The sequence below is a fragment of the Ictidomys tridecemlineatus genome, chromosome 1, assembly GCF_052094955.1.
Source record: "Ictidomys tridecemlineatus isolate mIctTri1 chromosome 1, mIctTri1.hap1, whole genome shotgun sequence".
Classification (NCBI taxonomy): Eukaryota; Metazoa; Chordata; class Mammalia; order Rodentia; family Sciuridae; genus Ictidomys; species Ictidomys tridecemlineatus.
This window is the reverse complement of record NC_135477.1, coordinates 56,557,543-56,575,092: the sequence shown is the minus strand read 5'-3', so window position 1 is coordinate 56,575,092 and position 17,550 is coordinate 56,557,543. Positions and strand designations below refer to the sequence as shown.

Below are 17,550 nucleotides of genomic sequence, written 5' to 3'. Positions count from 1 at the left end.
ATATTAGAGGAAGATGAGTCATAGATATAGTGAAAGTATGAAGTATTTATGTAACTGAATTTATTTCAAAGTAGGAAATTTTCAAAATGATATATTAGAATAGCTCAATTAATTTATAGAACTATTTCTTTGGGGGGCACAATTCTAAGTTAATGTTCTTTACTTCATCAAACAGAAAAACAAGAAACAAAAACCAAAAAAAAACACCATAACTGTACTGACAATCACAGTTGGGCCTCTTAACCTATGTTCAATTAATTCTCCCTAATATTATGAGAAGAGACTTTTGTTTATTCTCAATTCCCTAAGGATAGGAAATAATTACTTGAAAATTTCTGAAATAACACTTTGAAATGAATGAAGTATGAGTAATAATTACATCTCTCTCTTTTATGTCCAAAGTAGAGGCAGCACATCCAACTGGAGAATTCATTTATGGAAAGGTATTTAGATGTCATCCTTAAGTTGTGTATAAAACAATGGCTTCCCATGGTCAGGAGGCTGTCTCTGCATGACAAAGACCCTCACAGCACTGCTTGTGCTACAGAATTTGTCCCTGGAACTGAGGCGAGCATTTTTCCTACTTGAACCAAGGAGTCACTGAAGTCTTTAGCAACAAAGGTCTCCCACAGACCCCACAGGGGAAAATCACTGTGAGTTTAAGCAGAATGAATAACTCGAAGGCAGGTGGTGGGACCTGTTTTACCCAATGATGGCTGAGACAAGAGGTTCTTCCAGATCCCAGGAAACACCTAAGTCAGTGATTATGAACTCAAAGAAGTACCACTGTAGAGGGCTGGAGTGGAATGTTAGAAGGATAAAGAAGAAAAAGTAATATTTCTTCAGTTGTCCCAGAATCTCATTTGCAAACTGTGGAGAAAAAGAGGTATCTCCCTCCATGGTGAGTGCCAGAATTTGTTGGGAAGAACAAATAATTTATTTTCCTTACCTATCCAAAGTTAATGGCTGAGACCACCACCCCCCAATTAAAAAATGCAAAATAATCAGAGAAAAGCATACCACTTTATTTAACATAAGTTTTATGTGAATGTGCAAGCCTTCAGAATGATAAAAAGAATATTGTCTTCCAGGTCAGAAAGAACTGGATTTAAATCTCATCTTTAGTACTTAATGACTGTGTGGCTAAGGGAAAGTTAATTAGTCTCTCTGAGCCTTAGTTTTCTGATCTGTGAAAGAAGGATAATTATGTTTCTCTTATAGGGTTAGTGTGAACATTAACTAATGGAATATGTGTGGGGTGGGCAGAATAAATGCATTCCCAAAATGTTCATATTCTAATCCCTGGAAACTCTAAGTATCTTAGATTACATAATGGAAGAAAATTAATATTACAGACAGAATTCTTATTGCTGATAAGTTGACCAAAAAATAGAATATCCTAGATTATCTGAGTGGGCCCAAGTGTAATCACAATGGTCCTCACCTGTGTGTGTGGGGGGGGAAACAGACACTTGAGAGAGACTTTGCAGATCACTGTTGCTTTTGAAGATGGAAACCAAGCAAGCAATGTGTGCAGCCTCCAGCACTTGAAAAAACATGGAAACATATTTTTCCTTTGAGTCTCCAAAAGAGAGGCAGGTGTCCAACACCTTCACTCAGACCCTTTCTGAGCTCCTGAACTTCAGAACTGTAAGAGAATACATTTTGGATGCATTAAACCACCAAGTTTGTTGTACTTTACTACAGCAGCAAGAAGAAACCAATATAATGTGTAAAGAGCCTAGCATAGGTAAATAGTAGGGACACAGTATATTTTACTTCTATTTCCAACCTCCCTCTCCTAAGATCCTTAGTGATCTTCTACCCCCACCTCCAGAAAATATCTTTTTTGCAATATCTGCTCTAATATTGATCTTAACCTGACTACCTGAGTTGGTATTTGGCCACTTCTATTTGCATAAAGGGGAAAAGGCATAATTTGAAAATCCTTTGACCAGGATGCACCAGATTTTTTTTTTCTGTAAGGGCTATTTAGTATATTTTGGGCTTGGCACTTGTCTTAACTATTCAATTTTATAGATGTAGCAGGAAACTAGCTGTAAGTGATATGCAAAGAAATAAAGTAGGTAACTCTACATCTGCAGGACTAAATAATTTATATAGCCTGGTGCACAGCTGCAGAAGATAAAGAAGCTATTTTCTATTGTCCTGTGGATTCTGATGATTACATGATGACATGACTATTGTCCACTAAAATGTTATTTACAGAAACAGGTCAAGACCCAGATTTAATAAGCAGTCTGTGATTTGTTAACCCATAATTTCCCTATTTCTCTCACATCAATCACCTCACACAAGATAATGCTTTGTAGGTTAAAGGGAGACATGGAGGTGAATCAAATTCTTCTATCTCCACACAATGATTCAGAGAATTTTGCTTTGTTGGCTATGAATTGGAAGTCACAGTAAGACCAATGACGAGCATCGCCACAGTCATCGCGAGGTCATTGTAATCTATATGGCAACAAAGATGAGCTTCTTCGCCTTCTGAAACCATGCTCAGGTAGGTCTCCAGGCCACAAGGATTATTTACATCTGCTGATGTAGACTCTTCCACTTTAAAATAAATTGCCGTGTATATGAAATTGGATAATTCGAAATCCTGAGGGTATAATCGTCTAAATTTTAAAACAGCGAAAGGTTCTGAATGCCCATCTGGAAGTCAAAGTGAGCATAGTTAGAACCTCCTTTACAAGGTCTTAATTCCTCTTTCTTGGATGAAGCACTCCCAGTACTCCTGCACCCCTTTGCTTTTTTGTCTATAGGCCATTTCCACATGCTGTGCCATTTGCGTTGAAATGTCACAAAATGATGTGAGCTCAGGATCCTGTTGCAGAGGGAGAGAGGGAGGCACTATTGATTTCTTGGAGAGTAGCGAAGAGACCTGCAATACTGCTGTTAAACTTGGCTGGCAGATCACAGCAGCTTGTGACATCTAATTTACTCTAATGAAATCATGGGGTTCTCTGGCCCTTGGGCCTGGAGGGGAGGTGAAAGGTCATGGAATTGAGGGTGCTGAGCAGCCAGGCATGAAGGGACAGTTCATTTGTACTGTCCCTTCTCCTTCTATAAGGACACTTGCTGAATTTACCTGCTCTGAGTTAACCAGGTGGCTTCTCAGAAAATGAAAAAAGAAAAGAAATGAAAAAAAAAATATATATCTGATCATCATGTTCTGGTTATAATTTAATTGCTCCATCAGGAAACCTTGATTTTGGTTTTATTTTGAAAGCCCTGCAGATTGTTGTGATTTCACAGCTAAGAATATATTGAACAGAGAAAATTTTCTTTGTGCTGAAGACCATTTTTAGCCATCTTTTCAATTAGCTGTTAAGCCTCTTCTTTCACTAATCTTTGTTGAGCTGTATAGCACTATGAGAGATTTTGAAGTCTGTTAAACTCAGCTCCTGCTTAACGGATGTGCTTCAGTAACTGCTTTATTTTCATATTGTGCATGACTTTTACCAGGAAGAAACAAAAAAAAAAAAAAAAAAAGAAACAAGCTGACATTGAGATTTTCTTTTAAGTTAAGTGACTTTCAGGATTCTCTACTGTTTCTAGTACACACTGAGCTCCAAATCTAATGTCCACAGAGTTGTCGAGTGGCCTGTGACTTCTCTTTCCTCACATAGGTAATGAGTGGGATAGATCCTGATAAAAAAAAATGAAAATTCCTTTGCATAATGTTAAGATTCCATATCATATTCCTATACGTCAGAAATTGGTGCTCTAATGGATTTTTTCGAGGCAGAAAATGATTGCCAAATCATTTAGGACAATTTGAACAGATTCTCTATTTTTTTCATACTAAAAGCTGTTGTTCATAAATGGAAAAAAAATAGTATGGTCCTTCAGAAGAATACTGGAATAGATGTTCATAAAAACTGCATTTTATTTTCAGCACAGTTCTTTCCATGCCATAGCTAAGGCACATTAAAATCTCTGAATCTCTGTCTTTGAAATGGGACCATTATTGAGTGATCTTGATAGGAAGGCACTTTTACATATGTTGTCTAATTACTCTAAACAAACTGGTGAAGTAGGTATTAGCTTCAGTGTACAAATAAAAACACTGAGGCCAAGATGGGTATGGTGATCCACAACTATAATCCAGACTCTCAGGAGATAAGGCAGGAGGATTGCAAATTCCAGGTCAGTCTTGGCATTTTAACAAGATCCTGTCTCAAAATAAAATAAAAAAGGGTTGGGTATGTAGCTCTGCCCATTGTCTAGCATGCCTGAAGCCCTAAGTTCTATCTCTAGTATTGAAAAACAAAAAACTAAAACAAAAAATACTGAGGCAAAGAATAGACAATTTTGTCAAAGTTTCATGGCTAAAAATGTCACAGTTTATATTTGAATCCAAGTCTTCTTTGGAACAAAGTACCAAGAATTATGGAAAGTGCTCCAATGAGTTTCCACTTTGATCCTCCTTACACACTTACCTGATAGGTATGAGTAGCCCTCATTTTACATGTGAACCTGAACCACGTGGCTTTGAATTCCAAATTTGAATTTACTTCTTATTAAACTTTTCATCTTTGGAAATTATTAGGTTTGTCTGAAAACGGAAAATAAAAACAAAGTCTCAGGGACTCCTTAATTGAAATTTTATTGTTTTTCCAATGTTCCACAAGTATTTGCCTCAGAATGAGAAAGAGATTGGAAAACGAGAGGGCAGAGCTGGCTCCTGCTTTACTTTTTGTTGCTAAAGAAAGAGACCTTTTATTGCAAATTGCATGGGTCCCAGTGGCTCAGTAGACATTCAGGTACATTAGGAGACAGGACGGACTCTTAATGGCATTTGGATAGAGAGTAGCTATGGGGCTGTTCTCTGTTGGGCGTTGTGCTTGAAGATTTTGTCTCAGTTTGGAATGGTTATGGTGGACCCTCTGCACAGAGGAGCAGACCTGCTCTTCTAGTCTACACATCACATGCCTAACCCATGCTATTACTTGCTATTCTTTTAGGTGGTGTGTATGTATGTATGTATGTATGTATGTATATATATATATGTATATCCATATGTAGGTATGTGTGTTTATATATGTGTGCATATGTATTTCTATCAGAACATGTATGGATTTTTTGTTTAACCTAAATATGAATAACTTGTTTTAAAATCTATAATCATAAACAATAATCCACATTAGCCCTGAGCTGGAGATGGAGTCATTAGGAAGTACATTGTGATGAAATAAAAGGGGCTCTTTCTACGGAGCACTCTCCTTTCCACAGCAAGGCTTAGGGAAGGTGAATGACTTGCCTAAACATCACAGTAAATAAATGGTTCTCAAACTTCTCCCACTATGACAAACTCAGAAATTGATACCATTCTCCACTGAGCACAGCTACTATATCTGGAAATAATGTGAAAAATCTGCTAAAAGATATTGAATTGCTAATAACACTGCAGAATAATTAGGCCAGGATCTGCAGTGGGGAGAATCCCAGGCAGATTAGCCTGAGATTCAAGACCACTCTTCTATGGAGAAGGGTGTTTGTAGATTTCTGAGTGAGCAACGGAGGGGCTGAGATGTTAAAAGACACCTTGGACATCCTTCCCATGTTAAGGAACATGATCTGGGTCTCAGATGCTGCAATTTAGTGATGTGCCCTATGGAAGAGACTGTGCCTCAACCTAACATCATTCTAATACCTAAAAATGAATTAATGCTATCTCTCAGTGGTAATGCCTCAAGGTACCTGGCAGAAGAAAAATTAAATCTCCTAGCTATAATAATATCATTTTGGCCTCCTTTTTTTTCAGTCAGTCATGGTGGGCAGCGCCTGACACTGAGCCACCACCCCCGTCTTACTTTTCCTTTTTTGTAGTATCTGATAAATGTGACAATAATATTCTCAGTATAAAATATAAATGAGGAGTACAATATGAAGAAAGAAGAGCGGGACAATGACAAAGACAATAGAAGGGGCCCTATGTATTGGAGTTAGCTGGCCAAAAATAATATCATATTTTTTCAAGGAGATTAAATAAGATTGGGAAAATTGATGAAGATTTCGAACTATGAAAAAAACATACAAACAAATCAAAAAATTGAAAAATAAAATAAGCTTAATGTAGAGTTTGATAGCAAATAGGATATAGCTGATGAGAGAATTAGTGAACCTGAACCTAGATTAGAAAAAAAATACATGAATTTAAGGACAGAGAGAAAGAAAGATTGAAAAGATTTTGTAAAAAATCTTAGAGGCTACACTAAGAATGTAATTATACGTTAATTGGAGTCCCAGAATAAAAAAAAAAAGGAAAGGGTCAGAAGTAATATTTGAAGGGACAATAATTGAATGTTTTTCACAGCTTCAAGAAGTTCTATGAATCATCAGGTGATGAATAAAAATAATTTTTAACTCAATCACAACAAACTTTTGCTGGTAAACATCAGAAAAGTCATCAAACATCAGAGAACACATTAAAAGCATGTAGAGTAAAACAAAAACTTTTTGGTATAAAAAGGAGCAACAATTATATTGAAACGAGAGAAGAAAATGATAGATCATTTTCACCCATTAACACACATGTACAAATACTGAAATATCACCAAACTAGTCAAATAGTATTACAAAAGTATGCTATATTACAACCATATTGGATTAGAGAATGGAATATTGTCTAGGAGTTACAAATCAATTAATTTATTACAGAGTAAAGAAAAAGTAATTTGATTATTTAAATATCACTATAAAATATTTGAAAAATTTTAAATACATTTAAGTGTGTTTGTATATGAATGCTTACTTATATATTAAATCTAGCTAAAAAGAAAAAAAGAGGTGTTTCTTAATCTCTTCTGCCCCTCACATCTAACCCCTAACCCTTCAAATCTCTAAGTCTTCAAATTTATTCTTCAAGACACCTCTTACATATTGGCAAAATGCTGAAAACTTAAGATTCATATATGGTAATGATGAAAGCTATAATATTTATATTTGACATTGCTTTGGAGAATCCCAAAAGGACTATAAACAAGGCATACACACACACACACACACACACACACACACACACATATATATATATACACGTGTGTATATGTATATATGTGTGTGTATATATATATACATACATATGTGTGTGTATATACTATATGTATATGTACATATATGTATATATACATATACACACATATGAGCAAAAATAGGCTGTCATTTTTTTTAGATTATGTTTTGTATCTGGAATGTCTTGAAGAATCCACAAATTAATTATTTGATTTAATGTGCAACTTCAACAAATTTTGTGGAAATAAGATCAATATGATCACTATGTAAAACTTAAATGTATTTCTATATGTCAAAAATAAGATCCTGGAAATATAATTTTAAAAACATATCACCTACAATAGTATGAAAATGTATAAAGTTCCAAAGTATAAATAAAATAATTGCATTGGATCTTCATGCAGTAAATATAAAATATTATTGGAAGGAATTTTTTTAAAAAAGAATATATGAATGGAATAGTGAATAATGTTCATGCAATAAAAGATGAGATATTGTCAACCTGATAGGTTTCAGTGCAATTCCTGTCAAATCACCAAGCATTTTTCAATCTTGTGTGTATATGTAACTTGACATGTTAATTTCATATAAAATGTTAAGTTATATAAAAGCAGGAAAAAATCCAAAACTAGTTAAGACATAGTGGATAAAGAATAAATAGGAATGATTCTCCACCAGATTACAAGAATACAGACAAAAAAACCTATAGTAATGAAGAAAGTATGGCATTTTAACAAGGATACACTACTGGGTCAATGTACTAGAAATGAAAGCTCAGGAAAAGCCCCAGGCATATATTGAAATTTTTAAATGAAAAAGTTGGTAGCACTGAGTTCTGGGTATAGAATAGGCTTTTCAATAAAAGGTGTTTAAACAATAGGTAACACAAAAGAAAAAAATGTAATTTGATCCCCATTGCACAGCATATACAAAAATCAATCCCAGGAGGATTGTAGATGTAAACATGAAAAATAAATCAATAAATCCTCAAGAAGATAATATAGTCATGACTTGGGATAGAAAAAAACAAAAACTTTCAATAAAAAAGATTGATAATCTTAACTTTATAATATTAATTCTGTGTAGGGCAGAGAAGATGTTTACCTAAGAACATAAAACCATTAAGGGGCTCATATTTATATCAAAAAGATCTCTTACAAGTCAACATGAAAAAATAAAGGGAAAAATTTTTGCAAATAGTTTGAGCAAGAATTTCATAGACAATATCCAAATGGCCAGTGAACCTAGAAAAAAAATTCACTATGGTAATTCATGAGTATTGCTGTAATTTGAATGTTGGACATTAAATGTCCCCTTAAGGCCCGTGTGTTGAAGGTTTGATCAGTAAGCTGGCACTATTGGAAGGACTCCAGCTACTTCTCCTTTCTCTCTAGGCTCCCTGAATCAAGATCTAATCAAGTTTGCTCTGCTATATGCTCATATCCTGATTGGTTTCTTGCCACCAGCCTACAGCTATGAAGCCAATAGATAAGAAACTGGAAACTACAAAACTGTGAGGCAAAATAAACATTTTTTCTTTATAAGTTGATTTCTTCAGGAATTTTGTTACAGTTATATCAAATTGCCCAACATAGGTATTGTAATTTAAACAATTAGATAACTTTATATACCCATAAAAATAGCTAAAAAAAAAAAAAGACAAGCATATGTAGCAACCTGAGTAAGATGACGAAGATGGGGCTGAAGGAGGACTCTTGCCTCCGTGGTTTAGCTGGCCCCTCTCTTGTTCAGGGTAGCCATCAGTTGGAAAAAAGAACAGAGTACAATTCAAATGAGAGAAAGAAAAAACAAACCCACTGAGTACATGCATCTAAGGAATAATGAAGACACTCAGAGTAATTGCTACTTTGCTTCCATCATTTCTCTCCTCCTCTAAATAGCATGCAAGTTCCCCTTTGGCTAACTCTAACCCAACATCAGACAGAAAAAAAAAAAAAAACATTCTCAGAAGCATAAATCTCAGCATAACAAAATTGACAATAAAAAATGTTTAATGCTTAACCTTTTATAAGCAAGCAAAAGGATGAGAGATAAGTTCATAGAGTTTAAAACACAGGCTTTGGGTCAGGTGCTGTGGCACATGCCTGTAATCCCAGCAGTTTGGGAGGCTGAGGCAGGAGGTTTGCAAATTCAAAGCCAGCCTTGGCAATTTAGCAAGACTCTGCCTCAAAATTGAAAAGGGGGAGGGGTGGGTACTGTGGGTGTTGCTCAGTGGTTAGGCACCCCTGGGTTTAATCCCTGGTACCAAACCAAACCAAACAAACAATAACAACAACAAAACACAGCTTTGGAATCAACTATTCTAGATTTGAACTTTAGTAAGGTGTTTTGTTGTTGTTGTTTGTTTTTTAAAATATTTATGGGCTTGGTTGAAATCATTCAAAGCCTTAGTTTTGTTGATCATAACATAATGAAAGTGATATGTGCCTCCTAGACATCTTTTAAAAAGATTGAAATTCATATTATAATGTATACATGCTTCTGGAAACAATAACCAGTTCATGGAGAGTTAAAATAAATATTTCCCATTAATAATGCCACTACTGATCACTTACAAAGGACTAGGAATTAGAATTTCTCAAGAAGCTGTTATAATGTACTGAACAGACCTTGCCCAGAGAGGTTATGATTTATTTGGTGTATTTCCCTGTCAATACGGAACCATGGAGTCAGAATTCTTTCTATTTTATGAACTGTCTCAGCCATTAACCAATTCGAACCTTGCATTTGCTTTCTCTAGACCGAGCCCTTTGGTTTTGTTCTAATTATGTTTTCAGAGAGTATACCCTATAACAATTCACCCTGGTGACCTTCAGTAAAAATATGAGAAAGCCTTAAAAGGGACACAGGAAACACCCCCCATTTTCATCTTTAGGATTTTGGGAAACTGGTACTGCAGAATGCTAAACTCATTTATTTTCTGTAGACTTAGCCAGTTAGAGCTCCGTGGATGACCTTACCACGACCTTTGGACCAAATTGGGGATGGGATAAATAAGAGAAATTCTTACTGTAACCCCCAAATCACTGACTACAGAAGGAAGAAATGTCATACCAGCCATAAATTTAAATGTGAGATATTGTGGTGAATTAATTCACGGGTACACTGAATGTGATATGAGTGAAGAGAAGTGAAAATTTGCTTCTTAGAATTCAGTGGGATGGCAGCTACTCATCTTCAAGTTGTAGATAAGTTCCTTTTCATTGGCAGGCACTCTTTCATGCTTTAAAAGTTTAATACTGTCTGGAGAGGAGTTAAATGCATTTTTAAGTGCCGTTTGTTGTGTGTTCCAGGAAAATGAAGTAGAAATGGGAACATTAAGGTCACAGTGTGTTGTTATTGAAAATGAGTCCCATTTTACCTCTACTTCACTATATTCATATATTTTTCATAAAATGAGTTCATCCATATTTTAAGATTTAAGATCTTACCTTTCAGATCTGCCCTTCTCTAGTGTGCAGCTGATTTTATTTTTACCTGTGGAGACTCTGTGGAAGGGTTGGCAATTCAATTGTTAAAGCTGTATTTTCTAAGGTTGCCTTGCCTCATTCAAGCCGACAGCTTCTTTAAACAAAACTGGTAGTATGAATTAGTAGAAATAAGATAAAAGTGAAAACATAGATTTTTCAAATGTTATAGTTGGGGGTAAGTGGCACAAAGTTTTGAAATAAAGCTGAAGAATGAATAGTTTGGGGGAGGTAGTCTTAATTTTGCACTATATTGTGGGAAAAATTCAGCTCTATCTCCAGATTTAGATAAAGTCGTTTTCATGTGGCTCTTCATTTGCAAGTATGGAGTTTGAAATGGATTTTCTTCCCTCCACCTTATCCTTAAATTGTGGCAACAGTCAATGAATTTCATAAGTATTCACTGAGTGTCTATAATGTTCTCTAAGCAGTAGTAAAAACATAAAGTCTATGTTCTCCTGGAGATTCCTCTTGGCTCATTTCTATAGTTAGGAATGTCTTCTGTTGGCCAACTTGCTCTCTGCCTGGCTCTAGAAACTGCTGTCTTCCTGTTAGACACATGCCTTTTGTCCCTCAGGCCCAAACAGAGGAAAAAGGGGAATATCTTGTGTCAATTCCTCCTTCACTACACTCACAAATACTCCTCCAGCTGTTATCTGTAAACATAATAATGGAAAATTTAAGGTATTAATTATCAAAACAACATAGAGCAGGCAGTCTCCTGGGGATCTTCGTGTGTTATCTTAATCCTGTTTTCTTGGGCTTTGAGTGGGCACAGTTAATCTGCTTCCTCAAGGGTGACTTCTCCCCTTCAGTCCTGTTTGCATCAAAGATGTGTCTTAGATGCTGTCTGATGTCAAGCAGCTTATTCTGGCAATGCTCTCATGAGATAGAGAGTGGGAACCAGCCTGTGGCCTGAGTCAGACACAGTCAGGTAGTCACACGACTATCTGAGCAGTAGGGTCTCTGTCCAGAGATCATTCTGAGGTTGGAGGATTCTTCCCCCTTTCACATCCTGCACTCAGACCAGGTCGTTTGCCAGATGTTCCATACTCTAAGGGAGTTTAAGATATTCTTGTCAGACAGCTTTAAGGTAGGTGAGAGCTACAGCTGTGCTGAAGTAGAGGTTTCTTCTGGAAATACCTGGGCCAGGGCTAGAAATCAGCAGGACACTGTGCATCATTCTGCTAACTGACATAGTGTCTGCCCTGAGAGATGTTTGTGTGGGCTTTATCGCAATCATTAACCTTATAACCAAAATACGTCTTTTTCTTTTTTATTAATGCATTATTGTTACACATGATATTTTGGTTCATTTTGATGTAATCACACAAGTGTGGAATATAATTTGCTCCAGTTCAGTCTCCACTACTTTTCTTTTCTCTCCCCTCCTTCCTCCTCTTACTTTGCTGATATTCCTTCTATTTCTTTAGAGTTATTTTAAATTTGTTTTTTATAGATATATGTAAAGGTGAAATTCATGGTGGTGTCTTTATACATGAGTTGCTGCTCAGGTCCCGTATGGGCGATGGAATGGGGTTCCTCTCTGGTGGAATGGGCTGGCTGAGAAATAAAAGCTAAGAAAAATAGAAGGGTGAAATAGCCACAGAGACAGGACCAGATGTATCCAGCTTAAAACAAAGAAAGGAGCCCGCATTTGCTTCATTTATATCAGAAAACAGCAAAGGCTTTCCATGGAAATTTCTTCACCAAAGTAGGATAAAGGTGGGGGCAGATAGGCTGCTCCGTTCCTAAGGAGTGATGCCTTTTTCTGGTGCTGCTGCACAAGACCTTTCTAGCAGAATGGTGGAGAAGGTCACATGCATTGGGTGGTCTGTTAGTGGAAGTGCCACAGGAAGTTCCCAAAGCCAGACCTATCACTTGCCTGGCTGCAATGCCGAGAGAAGGTCCTCACACATTTCATGAATGGCTTCCTGAATATATGCATATGTGACAGTTTGGTTAACTTCATCTCTTTTCTATTTTCGTGGGATAACAACCCCCACACTTTTGTTCCCTCTTATTTTGGCCTAGCTTCTACATATCCAAGAAAATTTTCCATTCTTGACAGTCTGAATTTGACTTATTTCATTTAGCATGATGTTCTCCAGTTTCATGTATTTACCAGAAAATGTTATAATTTGATTCTTCTTTATGGCTAAAACCCCATGAGCATATACACCACATTTTATTTATCTCTTTGTCTGTTGAAGGGCATCTGGGCTGATTTCATAACTGAACTATTGAACTGTCACAAAGATTGATGTGATTATATCACTATAGTATGCTAATTACAGTTTTTTTTTTTGGTTAAATACCAAGGAATGGGATAGCTGAGTCATTCCCTAGTTATAAATGATGGTTCCATTCCTAGTTTTTGAGGAATCCTGATACTGTTTTCCAAAGTGGCTGTACTGATTTGTAGTCCTGCCAAAAAATGTCTTTGCTGGCCTATATCATTAATTGTGTTCTTGATAATTGCAACTCTGAGTAGAATGAGATGAAATCTTAGTATAGTTTTGGTTAGCCTTTCTCAAAAAGTTGAATACTTTTTCTTCCATTTGTTGGCCATTGTATTTCTTTTTTATTGATTTTTATAATACATGACAGTGGAATGCATTAGAATTCATATTACACATATAGAGCACATTTTTTATATCTCTGGTTGTATACAAAGTATATTCACACCAATTCGTGTCTTCATACATGTACTTTGGATAATAATGTCCATCACATCCCACCATCATTTCTAACCCCTTGCCCCCTCCCTTCCCCTCCCACTCCTCTGGCCTATCTAAAGTTCATCTAATCCTCCCATGCTCCACCTTTCTACTCTACAATGAATCAGCCTCCTTATATCAGAGAAAACATTCAGCAATTGTTTTTTTGGGATTGGCTAACTTCATTTAGCATTGTCTTCTCTAACTCCATCTATTTACCTGCAAATGCCATGATTTTATTCTCATTTGTTACTGAGTAATATTTCATTGTGTGTGTGTGTGTGTGTGTGTGTGTGTATGCCACATTTTTTTTACCCATTCATCTACTGAAGGGCATCTAGGTTGGTTCCACAGTTTAGCTATTGTGAATTGTGCTGCTATAAACATTGATGTGGCTGTTTCCCTGTAGTATACTGTTTTTAAGTCCTTTAAAAATATGGAACACTTCATGAATTTGTGTGTCATCCTTGCACAGGGACCATGCTAAACTTCTCTGAATTATTCCAATTTTAGTGTATGTGCTGCCAAAGCGAGCACCGGCCATTTGTATTTTTTTATTTTGAGAAGTGTCTGTCTGGTTCCTTTGCCTTTTTATGAATCAGGATTTTTTTCTTGATTAGGGGTACATATTTTAGAGCTTTATATATACTTGATATTAATCCTGTGACTTGGGGGTCAGGTTGGAAAGAACTTCCATTCTGTAGGTTCTCTCTTTATGTTCTTAATTTTTTTTTCTTTGCTGTGGAGAAGTGCTGTAATTTGATGCTATCCCACTTATTGATTATTGGTTTTATTTCTTATGCTTTAGGAGTCTGGTTAAGGAAGTTGGTGCTTGTGCCAGTATATGGAAGTATGGACCCTGGTTTTTTCCAGCAGTTGCAAAGTTCCTAGTCTAATTCCTAAGTCTTTTATCAAACATGAGAAATAGGGATCTGGTTTCATTCTTCTACATATTGATATCCTGCTTTTTCAGCACCATTTGTTAAAAAAGGTTATTTTTCTCTAACATCTGTTTTTGGCACCTCTATGGAGTGTCAGATGGCTATATTTACATGGGTTTGTCTGTGTGTCTTCTGTTCTGTTCCATTGGTCTTCATGTCTCTTTTGCTGTCAATACCATACTGTTTTTGTCACTATAGCTCAGTAGTATGATTTAAAGTCTGGTACTGTGATGCCTCCTGCATTGCTCTTCTCTTTCAAGATTGCTTTCTTCTGTGTTCAGTAGTTCTCATTGTAGTGGTCTTTCATTTCCTTGGTTAGATTATTCTCTAGTATTTTTTTTTTTAGTTTATTGTAAATGGGGGAATAGATTTCCTGATTTCTTTCTCAGCAGATTCATTATTGGAGTATAGGAAAAAAACTGATTTATGTACACTGCTTTTGTGTCCTGCTACTTTTCTAAATATTTTTTATAAGCTCTAGAAGTATTCTGGTATTTCATTTTTTTTTGGGGGGGGGGAGTCCTCTAAAGATAGGATCATGTCATCAGCAAACAGATAATTTGACTTCTTTTCCTATTTGAACCTCTTTAATTTTCTCCTGTTATCTAGCTCTGGCTAGAGTTTAAAGGACTATGTTAAATAGCAGTGGTGAGAGTGGTCATCCTTGTTTATTTAGTGTTTAGAGAAAATGCTTTCAGTTTTCTCCAATCAATATTATGTTGGCCTTAGGTTTTAGTTATATATAGCCTTTACAATTTTGAGGTTAGTTCCTTCTATCCCCAATTTCTACAGCATTTTAAACATAAATGGGTGCTGGCCTATGTTAAATGCTTTTTTTTTTTTGGCATCTATTGAGATAATCACATGATTTTTATTTTCAATGTTAGAGTCTGTGAACAAGTCAGGATGGCGCCTGGCATTTTGCCAGAGGGAGTGGTTTGTGAAGTAACACCAGCGAGCCATTAAGTGTGGAGATCCCTTATTGGTTGACTGCTGTATCTATTTTATGTTAATTAAGATAAGCTCTGTGGAATGTATATATACTGCTCCTGTCCTACAATAAACGGCTCCTACACCTGCTGTATCAATGTACACAAGTTGTTCGTCACCCCCACCTCCCGTTATTTTGCTGCAGAGAATTACATTTATTGATTTGTGTATGTTGAATCAAATTTGCATTCCTGGAATAAAACCACTTAATCATGGTGTATCTTCTTAATATGTTTTACAATGCAATCATCCAATATTTTAGAAGGATTTTTGCATCTATGTTCATCAGGAATATTGGGCTGTGGATTCCTTTCCTTAATGTGCCTTTGTCTAGTTTTGGTATCAGGTGATACTAGCTTCATAGATTGAATTTGGGAGTGTTCCTTCCATTTCTATGTCATAGAATAATTTGAGGAAGAATGGAGTTACTTCTGCTTTAAAGGTCTGGTATATTTCAACAGAGAATCCATATGGTCCTGATCTTTTCTTTTTTGGAAGACTTTAAAATGCTTCTTCAATCTCATTGCTTGATATTGGTCTTTTTATGTTTTCTATATCCTTTAGAAAATTGCCAATATTTCTTAGATATTTTTAGTTCATTAGAATAAAATTTTCCAAATAATTTATAATGATCCTCTGGATTTCAGAAATGTGTGTGGAGCCAGGTGCAGTGACACATGCCTATAATCCCAGTGACTCAGGAGGCTGAGACAGAAAGACAGTACATTCAAAGCCAGGATCAGTAACTTATCAAGGTCCTAAGAAACTTAGCAAGACCCTGTCCCTTCCCCCCAAAAAAGTAAAAAAATAAAAAGAACTGTGTGTGGAGATATCTCCTTTTCATCTATAATTTTGTTGATTTCAGTCTTTGCTTTCTTTTTGTGATTATTTTGACTAAGGGTTTATCAATCTTGTTTATCTTTTCAAAGAACCAATTCTTTGTTTCCCCCATCCTTTGCATTTCTTTTTTATTCTCAATTTCGTTATTTTCTGCTCTGATCTTAATTATATTCTGTCTTCTACTGATTTTGAAATTAGTTCTTCTTTTTCTAGGAACATGAAGTATAATATTATATTATTTACTTGGGATGTTTATTTTTTTAAAATGTAAAAACTCAGTGCTATAAACTTTTCTCTTAGAAGTAGTTTCTTACTGTTTCAGAGATTTTGATATGTTGTACTACTTGTCTCATTTGTTTTTATTTTTTTAAATTTATCTCCTGATTTCTTCTGTGATCTACTCCTCATTCAAAAGTATACTATTTAACCACCAAGTTTTAAAATATTTTCTATTTTTCCTCTTATTGTTGATTTCTAATTTTATTTCATTATTATATGATAAAATACAAATAATTATCTCTATTTTTGTATATCCCAGGACTTGATTTATGCACTAAAATATGATCTATTTTAGAGAACATTCCATGTGCTGATGAGAAAAAATGTGAATTCAGCTGTCAATGAAAAACATATTCTTATATATGTCAAATGTCTGTTCGTTTCACTCAACTGATTGTATTTTTTTTTTACTTTTGAAGATTCTTTACTTAGTTTATATCTGCTGAGCTATCTAATGATGAGATTATATTGAAATCACCCAGTATGATTATATTGTGGTCTATTTGATTCTTTATATTAAGAAGGTTTGTTTTATGTATATAGGTGCACCAATGTTTGGGGTATAAATATTTATATTTATTATATCTTGTTCCTGTAACAAATCTGAAATGTCTCTCTTTGTCTCTTCTGATTAACTTTGTCTTAAAGTTTAATTTGTCTGATATGAGAATAGCTATCCCTGCTTGCTTTTAATTTCAATTTGCATGGTATACTTTTTGCATCCTTTCATCTCCAGACTCACTCTAAGGTGAGTCTCCAGTAAACAGCATATTATTGAGTCTTGTTTTTTAATCCAGTTTGCCAATCTGTGTTCTTTGATTGGAGAGTTTAGACCTTCTATATTCATAGAAAGATGATTTTTATTTCCTGTCATTTTTCTAATGCTTGATTCTTCTTTGACTATTCTTCTACTGCAGTTTATTCTTATGCTGATTTTCATTTTTATTTTTTATTTCTTCTGCATGAAGTATTTCAGTGAGTATGATTTGTAGTGCAGGCTTAGTGGTTCTGAAATGTTTTATTTTCTACTTATTATGGAAGGTTTTTATTTCATCTCATGTCTGAAGGATAGTTTTGCTGGATATAGTAATCATGATTGGCACAAGTTTCCTTTCAGAGCTTAGTATATATTATTCCAAGCCCTAGGATTTTAATGTCTGGTTTGAGAAATTAGATGAAATATAGATTGGCTTACCTCTAAGTGTGACCTGCTATTTTTCTCATGCAGCTTTTAAATTTCTATATTTATTC

General features: G+C 35.3%; 1 non-coding gene across 1 annotated transcript; it reads right to left on the bottom strand.

Moving 5' to 3' along the window:
* Positions 1–13,679: 13,679 nt before the first annotated feature.
* Positions 13,680–13,786, bottom strand: LOC120886056 (U6 spliceosomal RNA). The gene has a single exon (XR_005728829.1). It is a non-coding gene; the product is annotated as a U6 spliceosomal RNA (small nuclear RNA).
* Between the last annotated feature and the right edge of the window lie 3,764 nt (positions 13,787–17,550).